Source organism: Dendrobium catenatum, unplaced genomic scaffold (assembly GCF_001605985.2).
Source record: "Dendrobium catenatum unplaced genomic scaffold, ASM160598v2 fragScaff_scaffold_943, whole genome shotgun sequence".
Classification (NCBI taxonomy): domain Eukaryota; kingdom Viridiplantae; phylum Streptophyta; class Magnoliopsida; order Asparagales; family Orchidaceae; genus Dendrobium; species Dendrobium catenatum.
In genome coordinates this window covers 345,225-358,785 of record NW_021319405.1, presented here as the reverse complement: position 1 = coordinate 358,785, position 13,561 = coordinate 345,225, and the positions used below count along the sequence as shown (strand labels likewise).

General features: G+C 39.4%; 1 protein-coding gene across 1 annotated transcript in view; it reads left to right on the top strand.

The window, feature by feature from the left end:
• Nucleotides 1-1,238: 1,238 nt before the first annotated feature.
• The window catches only part of LOC110092317 (filament-like plant protein 4), a 30,983-nt gene continuing 18,660 nt past the window's right edge, over nt 1,239-13,561 (top strand). Inside the window, exon 1 of the mRNA XM_020816818.2 lies at nt 1,239-1,536. The gene's annotated coding sequence lies outside the window, so the exon portion shown is untranslated. The remainder of the gene's footprint in view (nt 1,537-13,561) is intronic.

Here is a 13,561-nt window from a genome sequence, read left to right as displayed (position 1 = left end):
TTTAGCACATTTTTTTTATTTTGATCAAATTCTCAATATAATAAGAGGTGTCAAAACGGGTTAACAGTTCAGGTTTGGGTCCGAGTAGAAATTGGCTCGACTCGAATTCAATGAACTCGAACCCGTCTGGTTTAATAAACTGGTGAAAAAAGATGACTTGAACCTAATGCAATAGCAACTAAATATCCATTCTGTCAACTAGTGGTGAAGGCAGGAATTTTTTTAGTAGGGACACAAATTATTTTTTAAAAATATTCTTTCAAAAATTTTTATCCAAACTTGAGGCCAATATTGATAGTTTAAATTTTTTTTTTTTGTTTATAATAATTATTTTAAAAAGGTCAAATATAAGATGACAAAAAAATTATAACTTATAATGCTTACTCAATATATAAAAAATAATAATTTTTTCAATATCAATACTATCAAATATATTTTTCTCAATGTAATGACTAAAATTACATTCATACACTAATGCCTACTTCTATTTTATAGCCAACCTTTTATTATAATCATAATAAAAAAATCTATTTCAACTTTTAATATCCTAATATAATTTATGATTATATAAAAATTAAACAAAAAAATTAGAAGGATAAAAGTCATAATTTAGCTATGCTGTTATTTTAATAAATAATAAATAATAATAATACTTTATTAAAAATAAAAAGTATATAAAAATATTAAAAATATTTTTATAACCTTGCTGTCATAGATTTCATATTACTTGTTAAAAAATTAGAATATGATATTAACAAATAAAAAAGTTTTGAAAAAAAAAAATTAGACATGTCATTTTCGGATAAAAATGAGTTGGCATGTCAACTCGAATATGGTCTGTTTATTAAAAGAGTTGGAATGCATGACCGACCCTATTTCGACTCATTTATTAAACGTGTTAGCTTGAACCTGAAATTTTTAGGCCTAATCTGAGCTGAATTAATTGATGACATTATTTATTTAAACTCCTAAAAATAATCATCAAGGAGGACAAATATGCAAATAAATTTTATTGTAAATAAAATAAAATTTATAGATGGCACTTGACAGTGATTTTTCCCATTTTACATTCTTTTTTATTTATAAAAAAATATCTTGTACGTGGGAGATGAAAAACCACAGAAGCTTTAATCAATTTATTTTCGAATAAAACGTCATTAGTAGCAATAAATAGGTGTCGGTCGTTAACACCGAAATGGTTTACAAATCTCAAAGAAAGCGAGCGGCTTTGGCCCTTCACAACGTCTGGCTTTTATGGGTTGCACCTAACGCAAAGCTTGTTAGAGAGCCCGCTTCGCGCTCTCTTTCTCTCTCTCTCTCTCTCTCTCTCTCTCTACTTGGTACAGTTCAGTTCTCACGCTTCGCACTCTGAGCGAGCTATGCGCCTCAGCTGATCGAGTTTGACTTGGCAGCGGAAAAGAAAGAGTAGAGAGAGAGGCAGAGTTCTTGTTCTTATTCTCTTGTATCATTCAATCTCGTTGTGGGAAAACGAAATCAGCTTGAGGAATTCGAGTATCGTTAGCTGCATTTCATCCGGTGAGTTTTCTTTATCCAGTTCTTATATTTTCTGCCCTTTAACTTTTCTGGATTGGAGTTCAGGGGTTCGCCATTGCAGATTCGTTTCTTTCTTTTTACACTGTTCGCTTTACTGATTCGATCGGTTTTGAATATGGTTTTCACTGGATCATTTGAGTTTTTATCATTTGGAGGACTCATGGATTTTGCTTTCCTTTCGTTCCTTGGTTTGAGATTTAAAGTTGTCTTCTCCAGCATCCATGATTGGACTATTCAAAATCGTCGTAATTTGGAAGTGGTCGATTTGTTTTGATTAGTTCTTTATTTGTTGTTTTTGTTTATGTGAGAAGGTTATGGGACTCTCGAACTGTTTGTTTTGCCGAAGTTTTTTTATTGCTGAAACCATTAATGCTAACTTGCCAACTGACATGCTTTTGCTCCTGCGGATAAATTTGATTTTCTTATGGGAAATTCAGTTTTTTACTGTCATTAAATGTGGTTGAAACAGTGCTGGCGTCTAGGTTTCTGAGAGTGACATGTCTCTTGTTTTTTCCTCAACTTGATTAAATATTTGGGGTGATTAGACTTAGCTGGCCGCGTCGTATGTCTTCTGTTCTATATGAGTACAGTATTAGTTCGGACTGGAAAATGCATACTCTTCTACTATTGTTTATTAAAACTTTCTCATCCAGATTTTTTAGGATAGACCTTGCTCATTGAAACTGTCTTCTTCATTGTTTTAGTCATTTAAATCTTTGTGTTTTATAATTACAGACCCAAACTTTTTGTTGACTTGCCTATATGCCTGATTTGCAGCTCTGGATTAAATTTTTTTTTTTTTTGGGAAATATGGCTTAAGAAAATTTCTTCTATGAACGATTCGGTTGAGCTTGAATTACTCTAATATATCTGTCTTGAATGAAAGTCAACGTCAGAGTAAGAAGGTGCTATTTTTTTTTTTTATCTTAAGACAACTAAGGTTCCCACTGCCAAGAAGTATATTGAGGAATAAAATTTGCTCAGCACATTGAAAAAAAAAATGCTTGGAACTCTCATGAATTCTCGCGCAGGAAATGAAATTTTTTAATTTTTTTAATTTTTTGTTTCTGTTTTTGTTTCGTAATCTCATATCTGTGAGTTTGCTGAGCATTTTTATTTTGTGGAGAAGATAGCTTGAGCTTTTTGTTTTTTTTGTTTTTAAAATGTGGGCGACATTGGCCATCAATAAAAGGATGTGACAACGAAGCCAAAATACATGAAGAGGAAGTGTCACTAGAATCCAGAATGTTGTGCAATAAAAGAAAATAAAAGGTGAACAACCAAAAGGAGGGTACATATGAGAGGAGAGAGGATCGGATCCGCAAACAAACATAGAAGCCACAATTGTGACATACAAAGTTGGAGCATTATAAAAGTAGAAGAAAAATAACCCCCAAGAGATTAACTTGCATTCAGCATTCAAGCTGCCAAATTCTCAAAAAAACCTAGATTTGAAATGGTATGTATGGAAAAAAAGAGAAAAAAAAAGAGTGATCAATTTGCTTTGTCTTCAAGTGCCAAGAATCTCTTCTTATAACTACTAAATCTCTCTTGATTTTCTAGAAGCAAGAAGAGGCACAAGATTTGAGGTTATCAATTTTGAGGGCACTCATTCCAAAATCCTTTAAAGTAGCAATCACAAGAATGGATTTTCGTCAAGTGCGATTTCTTAGACATTATATCCTCTATGGAATCCAGTGTGTATGAAATCTGAGGACATACATATGTCTTATTGCAATTTTGCTCAAATCTCCATTAGGCCAAATAAGGATTAAATATATCCTGTTCAATATATCTCATAAGTGATGTTGCCATATGGATTGAACCAAATTAAGCCATATATAACATTTCTATCATTTTACTTAATATTGCGGCAAATATGGGTCTCCTTTGTCTGATCCTGTTGGAGCCGAGCACTACGAGCTTCCAAATATTTGAATGGCTTGCACTGCTCAATAAACTTATTTGTCTTAATTGTCGAGTAATTAAAGTAAAAACCTTTTAATGATATCTATAGCAAAAATGTTGCACATTAAAGTAGTAACTACAAAATTTGAATCCACACACCCGCCACTTGATCTTCGTACCCTTGAAATGGTCATCTCCTTGCCTTGATTGATTCAAGGTTATGACTTGAATCTAAGATAAACTAGTGCACTTTGTGGAAAATATTGAAATTGCTCTCAACTCAATTGTCCACATCGTGACTCCAACCTAGGCGGCTTTTGGCCTCTATGTTAGTCCCAATTGTTCCATCTACCACTGGTTTGTATTAAGTAAGTTGCAACCAACCCTTTTTCTTTTTCTCTTCCTTTTTCTCAGTTCCACCTCATTGATTCATTCACAATTTAAACTTTTTGAGTTTTGTGTACTTATTCTTATTTGAAAGTATTTCTTGCTTTACAAAATAATTTTTTTCCTGCATTAATATATATTGTGCTATACTTTGTCTTTAATATTAAATAGAATTTTATCAAACAGGCTTAAATTGTTTAAGGAGAGCTTAGTGCCATTATTATTGTTTGCTATAAATGTTATTAAAAAGGCCATATATAGAGCTAGTACACTACCAAAATTCTATTTTTAGAGGAAATGATGTTCATTGAATGTGGGCTCTGAAAATTCGAGCCCTGGCCTCCCCTGCTTTTGGGGGAGTTTTAATGGATTAAGTTCCGAATTAAAATTTTAAAAGACAGATTGAGTTTGTAGATAAGACACTACCCAGAGATTTCGCCCTCATTTTGCAAGGACTTTATGATCTGTGTTCTTCTTTCTTATAGGCGCAAGCCCCTATATTTAATTACCCCTACCAATAACGAGAGATAACTTTTGATTAAGGCTAATAGTCAATTAGATATATAGAAATACATGGTATATGACATATAGTAGCATCATGGGTTTTTGTTTTGGAAATTTGATATTTAAAATATAAATTTCACCATCTTGCACTTACAGCGGATCGTAGGGGAATGGATGATGGACCCGATCAATATCCCATGATTCTGCATCCTGGGTCATCATGGTCCCTGGTTTACTTAGTTAGAGGAGGTAATCGACTTAACATGACAGAAGGATCCTTGTCGGCAGCCATGAGTTGCGTCGTCCAAGGGGACCTTGTAGACCTGTGGTAGCTGTTTGTCTTAGAGGAAAAATTTAAATCCACCTTAGGTGACAGAGAGTTTTGTGCCCTATTGATGATATCTTATTAATTTATATCTCAAGGATTTAGTGTCATTGGGGAGCATATGAGTTTTGGTCATGACTGTACTTTAGTGGTGGAATTTGGAGGCAAACCAGGTTCAAAAGGCCCTGGATATAACCGTTTGCCTGCGGTGTCATTTGATGAAAAAATCACTGGTTAGAGGACATGTGCCACGTCCTTGCTTGCAAGAGACTGTTTGAGAATGAATCCTAGTGATATTCTCGACCAGACATTAGCTCTTTGTGAGTTAAAATGTATTTTCAAATTTGTCCACCTCAGCAAACAGTTGCGGAGAATGGATGAGTTTTGCTTTAAGTGGTTGATGATTGATTTCAATTTTAAATATTTTGAATTTTTAGAATTTTGAGCTTTCGTGGGTATTTGGGAAGCATTTTGAAATATTTGTGAATTAACCCTTCAGGTTAAGATCTATGTTCAACACGGCCATCATCGGGGTACATTTATGAGTAATTTTATTTGTGGATTAAACCTTGTCGACTCTGTCAACTTGCCAACAAAAGATCAGGTTCATTGTCGACTTTATGTTTTTATTGGTGAGTTTTCATTGTTCATAGGCCTTGAAGGTCTAATATGAATGCATAAAATAAATATCTCGGCTAACACTGCAACCCGTACATTTGTTTGATAGCTTGAGCCATGTCAACTCTCATCTGCTTAAGTGAGAAGAACGGGCTTAAACTTAAGTTTATTGTTTGACCCGCGCAACATCCTTAGACGTCACATGTGTACCCATAACACACTCGCCTAAGCCCATATAGGTATTTAGGGGGTATTTTTGTAATTATTTATTGAACTTTGTCAATTATGTGTATCTGTGATGTAGACACACAAGAAGAAACAGACGCAATGGATATAACTTAAAACAAACTTTATTAAAATAAAAGCAGACAACTAAAACTTGACAAACACAACTAGAAAACTAGGAGATTTTAAAGAAATAAAAAAAAAAACGCTATCCTCAGACAACCGTCAGAGCGGGTTCCTCACATGCATCGAATAGTAGATTAAATAAGAGAAGTGCATAAGACTAGCAAATCGATGGTCCACCACTGCAAGACTGTCCAAATGCTTCTGAATCAACTAAGACACGACACCCTAAAGTTGCTTTACTGTTGAGAAGAAGGATACAGATGGAGTGGCACTTGCGGAGAGACGAAGAGGTTAGAAGCCCGAGAAGAAAGGGTGGAAAGAGCCCGCAGGATTTCCAGAGGGGATGAGAAAAGAAGGGTGGAAAGAGCCCGCAAGATTTCCGAATAAACCCGCAGGTTAATAGCAAATATGCTCACAAATATCAACTGATTTCTTTCTCAATCTTCATCTTATATTTATAGGCATAAAACAGGAATGCCAAAAGCCACCTGAGATAATGCTCACAACATCCCAAGCATTTATTTTTCATAGGATTTCCAAGAGCCATTTTGGAAAAACAGCCCAGCATTTCACGGAACCAAGGAGCCAGCAGCAGGCCGAGAATTCAAAGCAGCACATCCACGGGAAAAACATCCCAGTTCTAAAAATCAGAGGCCGGTTGGACTCCCAAGGGAAAAAGCACTTTTTTATAAATTCTAATGCTTTGAATTCAGCCACCAATAAAGAGCAAGCCACGGTTCTCTAAGAGACAAGAAGAAAAGGGGAAGGGGAAGGGACAAGGCCACTCCAAAAGTAAATCTTCTTAATGAGGTACCTTTTTGGAATTAATGAGCTACTAAACTCCAGCTTCAAGCAACTAAAAGAACAAGCTCAATGCCATGTGCTCCAAAACAGCCAACCCGAGAACCAACAGCCAACCCGTGAACCATCAGTGGCCAAGGACCAATCGAGCTAGCAAACCAAAGGTCTACCAAGCCTTATGCACAATCTACCATGATCATTGGATGCTTTCCCATCATTGGATAGCTAAAAAAGAAAAGAAAATAAAATAGAAAACAAAATATACTATTGTTCAAATAAAATAAAAAGTACAGAAATTCTTGATAGCATCAATCTGCTAAGAAAGGATCGGGTTCATTGTCGGCTTTATGCCTTTATTGATATTTTTTTTGGGTTATATGTCTTGAAGGTCTAATATTAACGTATAGAATAAATATCTCGGTCAACGTCATGACCGTGTATTTGTTTGATAGTTCGAACCGTATCGACTCTATATACTCGCATAGGAGGATCGGACTTGAAGTTAAGTTTATTTCTTGATCCGCACAACATCCTCAGATGTCATGTGTGTACTCATAACATGCTTGTCGGGGCCCATGTGGGTATATGATTGCATATGCATTTCTTTGTGTTTATGTGTATACATATTATAGTGTATGTGTGGGGGCATTTTAAAATATTTGATGTTGATCAGCTATGCGAGCAATTGTCAGTTAAATGTGTGCGACACTCTATTTGGAAGTTCGTAGACTCTTTTCTGCTTGTACGAGTGTTGTAGATCTGGTGGCATGGCGTGTTGGTGCATTGGGTTTCATTTAAAAATTTGTAAATGCCTTCTGTCCGCTTGCATGGATATTACGGATCTGATGGTGTGGCAAATACTACAGATTGCCCATTGCTTTATTCAGTAAATTGTTATGCACTAACTTGAAGGCCTAATATGAACATATAAAATCAAATACTTTGGTCGATGCTACGATTATGTATTTATTCGATGACTCAAGCCATGTTTTCCTATTTGTTGACAGAGGATCAGGCTTGAACTTAAGTTCATTTCTTGACATGCCAGCTGATAGGAAATACTTGAGTTCGCAAGTAATCATATCGGATCTACTTGAGTTTGCAAGCAAACCTAACCAAAATCAGTAAAAATAGTGAGAAAAACGTAGAAACGTCGTATAAAAGCAAGCACATGATAAAAATGTCTTTATAGAAAGCAAAAAGAACAAACTCCAAGTAAGATATAAGAGATCCTCAATTCGAGAGAAGGATCGTCTCTCCCAAATCTCTAGACAAGAGAGTCTAGAGCCCAAGCACCAAGAACCCTAATTTCCCAATCAATCAAAACATAAAAAACTCCTAATCCCCCTGATCCCCTTTAATACAAAAGATTTTCTAATATATTTTCCCTCCCAAGCCCTAACCGCCCCCTCTGTTTATATTTTGAAAACAACGGATAAGTGGGGCCCACCCTATGCTCGGGCCAAGCCAAGGGAGGTGGATGAATTTCACCTCCTGTAGACCTGCTGAATTGGCTGGGCCGGTTCAGCCTGAATCGATACATCAATACAGCCCTCCCAAAGAATCACCTTATCCTCAAGGTGAAAACCAAGAAACTGCTATTTCATCCTCTCGTATGGCTTTCACGTGGCCTCATAGTCAGGAAGCTTCTTCCACTAGATCAACACTTTCTTAGTTCCCTTTTCTTTCTGGCGACCCCCATCAGCTCCAAGGGTTTCAAAACCACCTCTAACTCTTCAGTAAGTGTCATTGGTAGCTCGGGGTTGGCTTTATAGTCACCAATTTGCGAACCCCCATCAGTTCCAAGGGTTCCAAAACCACCATAACTCTTCCGTAAGTGTCACTGGTAGCTCGGGGTTGGCTTTATAGTCACCAATGACCTTTCTCAATTGCGATACGTGAAAAACTGGATGTATAGTCACCGTTGGTGGTAGTTTCAATCGATATGCTACTGCTCAATTTTTGACACGACCCGAAACACGACCCGAACCCGAATCGGGTCGGGTTCGGGTTGAACAAATCAACCCGTTTTAAAAATCGGGTCGGGTTCGGGTTGACCCAGCAATCCGAAATTGACCCGAAAGTGACACGAAAACTCATATTTGACCCGAAAACCCGAGGTCGGCCCATTTTTGACCCGATTTTGACTCGATTTTGACCCGAAAATCGAATTTTGACCCGAAAATTAGCAATTTTAGATCAAATTCGGGTCATTTGTGTCAGGTCGGGTTCGGGTCAGGAAACCTGACCCGTTTTTAAAAACGGGTCGGGTTCGGGTTGACCCGAACAGTGCCGGGTCAGTTTCGGGTTCGACCCGAACCCGACCCGCTGACCCGAATTGACACCCCTATCTTTATGCATCCCTTTCCAATACAGCTCCGCAACTAGCCTCCTATATGTCTTCTGTACGTCTGAATGCCCCCCACAACACTTTCATGAAACTCTTGGAGTAAGTTTAGGATGTGGATCGAGGTCCGGGGCATCACAAATCTCCCATGATATAGTAGTTTGTCTCCCTTGAAAGAATACCCTGGGTGGCTACCCTTTTCTTTTAATAAATCAGTCCTGGTCTTTCACAACCCTTTATCTCTAGCACTTTCTTCTCTGATGTCCTCCCAGTCAAGCATCAATAGTGCCACTGTCTGCAGCTCCCCCATACATCTGTACAAAGTATCTGCCCCTTGTTCTCCACCCCTGGCCTATATTGAATCTCAAAATCGTACCCAAGCAACTTGGATAGCCACCTTTGATGCTCCTCTGTCACCATCCGTTGTTCCAACAGATATTTCAAGCTCCGCTGATCTGTCCTGACAATAAAATGCCTCCCAAGTAGGTAGGGTCGCTACTTCTGGATGGCCAAAACGATAGCCATCAATTCTCTTTCATAAACTGACTTCAGCCTGGCTCTAGCAGTTAATACATGGCTGAAATAGGCAATTGGCCTATGACTCTGCACCCAGCCCGTACCCGGACGCATCTGTCTCCACAATGAAAGTATGAGTGAAATCTAACAAAGCTAGGACCGACACCGTAGTCATTGCCATCTTCAGGCTCTCAAATGCTGACATGATCGCCTCCCCCCATAGGAACTTGTCCTTCTTCAACTGCTCAGTGAGCGGCCATACTATGGTGCTGTACCCTTTTACAAACCTTTTGTAGTATCCTATCAGTCCTAGAAATCCCCTCAGCTCCTTTAGATTTTTTGGCACTAGCCACTTTAATATTGTCTCAATCTTAGACTGATCTGCTGTCACCCATTCTTTTGATACCACATGGCCTAACTACTCGACACTGACTTGTGTGAAGCAACATTTCTTCAAGTTGGTCCTTAGCTGGTGCTCTTGCAGTACCTCTAAGACCTTTTTCAAATGCTCCCAATGCTCCTCCTCCATCCTGTTGTAGAACAGGATGTCATCAAAGAATACCAATAATAATCGTCTGAGATAAGGTTTGAAAACCTTTTTCATAAGGGTATGGAAGGTAGCGAGTGCATTGATAAGGCCAAATGGCATCACCAAGAACTCATAATGTCCCTCATGAGTTCTAAAGGCCGTCTTGTGAACGTACTCCTTCATCCGGATTTGATGGTAATCTGATTTCAAGTCTATCTTGCTGAAGATCACTATTCCACTCAATTCATCTAGCAACTCATCAATGGATGGTATAGGAAACTTGTTAGGTACAATTTTCTTGTTGAGTGCTCTATAGTCCACATAGAAACGTCAGCTGCCATCCTTCTTTTTCACCAATAGAATCAGACTAGAGAAGGGACTGATGCTGGGTCTGATTATTTCTGCCTCCAGCATTTCTCTAATCAACTTTTCGATTTCATCCTTCTGGAACTGAGGGTAGCGATACAGTCGTACACTGATGGGTGACACTCCCTCCCTCAATACAATGGCGTGCTCCTGCTCCCTTTGCGGTGGCAATCCCTGAGGTGACTAAAACCTCTTGGAACTGCTGAGTCAACGGCCGAGTGGAGAGGGGTATGTCCCCTCCCTTCTCCAATCTCACTCCCTCCAAACTGTGCAGCTCCACCAAATACCATCCGCCGGCCAACTGAATATCCCTCACCTTCGTTTTAAGAGAAACCAGGGATTTGGAAAGCCCCGCATCTCCCTATATCACCACCTTCCTTCCATCTACCATCAACTCCATCGTGAGTGCTCCCCAATTTACTTTGGTGTCTCCCAAAGTTTGCAGCTATTTCATCCCCAGGATGACATCTGTACTCCCAAGCTCTAGTAGAAGAAAATCTTCCTTCACCTGAATCCCTTGGATCGTCAGTCGCACTCATTTGCAAATCCCCTAGCCTTTCTCCACCTTTCCAGTACCCATCATCACCCCGTAGCAGCTGGTATCCACCAATCTCACTCCCAATTGGTCGATGACCTGGGTGGAAATGAAGTTGTGAGTAGCACCACTATCTATCAGCACCACCACCTCCCTGTTCTCTATCTCCCCCTTCACCTTCATGGTATGATTCGTAGTGAATCCTAACATTGAGTGCAGGGAAACCTTCGCTAAATCCAAGTGTAGCTTCTCCTCCATCTTCCTCTGTCTGCTCATCTCCCTTAGTTTCCTCATCATCACAGACGGTGATAACCTGAAGAGTTCGGTCCTTGCACCGATGCCCTGGCGTGTATTTTTCATCGCACCTGAAGCACAACCCCTTAGCCCTCTTCTCCTGCATCTCCTTCTTCGTCTGTCACTTGAAATTTTCCCCGCTTCCTCCTCCGTCTGTCTTCTCCTTGGTGGCCTCTTGACTCCCTCCTGTTGCAGGACCTTTAGGTGCTAGATGAGTGGTCGTCATCCTGTAAGTCCCCCCGGTGCTGCTACTCCTGGCTTCCCTCTCCAAATTCCTATGATTTTCCACCAGTTGGGCCAACTTCATGGCCTCCCCCAAGTCACGAGGCATCAAAATCTTCACTGCTGCTCGGATCTCCGCCTTCAGCCCTTTCATGAAATTTTCCTCCAATATTGTATATGAGAGTCGCTCCACCCTGCTAGCTAGGTGCTCAAATCGCTCTCGGTAGTCTGCTACTGATCCCTCCTGTGTCAGAGCAAAAAACTACTCATAGAAATCTTCTCCCCGGTCGGTTTGGGAACGTTCTATTATGCAGTTTTTGAATTCCTTCCAGTTCTTGATAGGCCTCCTTTGATCTCTCCACTGATACCACGACAGGACTTTTCCTTTCAAGCACAATCCCGCTGCTGTCAGCTTCTCCTCCTTCGTCAGCCCATTGACAGCGAATTATTGCTCCATCTTGTAAATCTACCCGTACGCATATTCTCCTTCGAATATGGGCATCTTCAACTTCCTCACCTTCTGGTCGCCCCCATTTCCTCTGATTCTTCCATAGTTTCCCCTCTCCCAAGTTCTAGGTTGACCCGATATTTCCCGGTCTTCCCTTGCTCTCCCATAGCCCAAACCCCCTTCGAAATCCCCCCTTATGTCTTCAAAATCAGCACCTCGACAACCATGGTATCCCTCCTGGCGCTTCCCATATCCACCCCCTCTTTCTTCCCTCTTGACAAACTCCAGATGGGGTCTTCTTCTTTCTCCTTCCATGATTTCCGCCTCATCTTTCTCCCTACGAATTTCCTAATTCATACTTTTTCCTTTCCCTCCTTTTGCCACGGAAGTCGCCGTTTGGTTTTGAATTTCTAACATTTTCTTCATCATGTCCCGGAGTTCGGCGACTTGTCCTTCCATGGAGGAAATCCTTTCCTCCATCTTCATTTTGATTTGATTCATCTCTCCTTCAAGCCTTTCCTTCAGAGCATCCACCTTTTTAGCCGCCATCACAATCCAGAGTTTATAAAATCACAACATCTAGATTTTGAACTCCAAAAATAGCAATCTTCCTTCCTTCCGGGCAAAGAATCACTGCTGAAATTTGCCGAAAACAGCCCTCCACCGGTCCCATGACTTGCTCTGATACCAATTTGATAGGAAATACTTGAGTTCACAAGTAATCCTATCAGATTTACTTGAGTTCGCAAGTAAACCTAACCAAAATCAGTAAAAACATCGAGAAAAACGTAGAAACATTGTAGAAAAGCAAGCACAAGATAACAATGCCTTTATTGAAAGAAAAAGAGACAAACTTCAAACAAGATACAAGAGACCCTCAATTCGAGAGGAGGATCGTCTCTCCCAAATCTCTAGACAAGAGAGTCTAGAGCCCAAGCACTTAGAACCCTAATTTCCCGATCAATCAAAACATGAAAAAAACTCCTAACATTGTATCCGTGGAAACTTATAAGTCTTTTGTTATTTAAGTAATCCAAGTGTTTGTGAGTGTTTCTATCCAAGAAATCTTCCATTTTTCCATTGTTTTTGGGCTGTTTTCTTGGATTCCGAATTTTGCACATCTCAAGTTCCATCAGCCTCCCCCTCTGTATAAATTTCAAAAACAACTGACAAGTGGGGCCCACCCTATGGGTGGGCCAAGCCAAGGGAGGCGGGTGAATTCCGCCTCCTGTAGAAGCCGGTTTAGCCGGAACTGATACATCACCAGCATCCCCAGATGTCACATGTATGCCTATGCCATGCTCGTCGGGGCCCATGTGAGTGTATGCTTTTACATAATATATTTGTGTAGCGATTATATATCTGCAATGCATCGGGTATATAAGCTCACGTTTGAACACATATGCTTTCATCTGCATGTTAACATACTGACGTATGTATTTGTGTATTTGCATGCATACATATGCATTGGCATATATATTTATATCTTGCATGATATGCTTGATATGCAATGTAGTGGTTTAACGTGCTAACGTAGCGTATAATATATTTATATGATATGCATGTATAACGTATCTATGCATTGCCTATTTGCTTGCATAATGAATATGCATAATACTCCAGTGTTTTCATATAATGCATGAAGTATTTGCATATCGGCGTAGCTCACTGCCGCTACACAGTCTATTTTACATGTTGGATAATATGCTTGCATGATGCATTTTGTATTTTGCAATGTATACATGTATAATGTAAATGCATCAATGCGCATTTCAATGCATGGGGGTATTTTTGCAATATTCGAATATGCTTAATTGTGCAAGCGATCGTCATTTAGAAGATGCACGAGTTTCCTT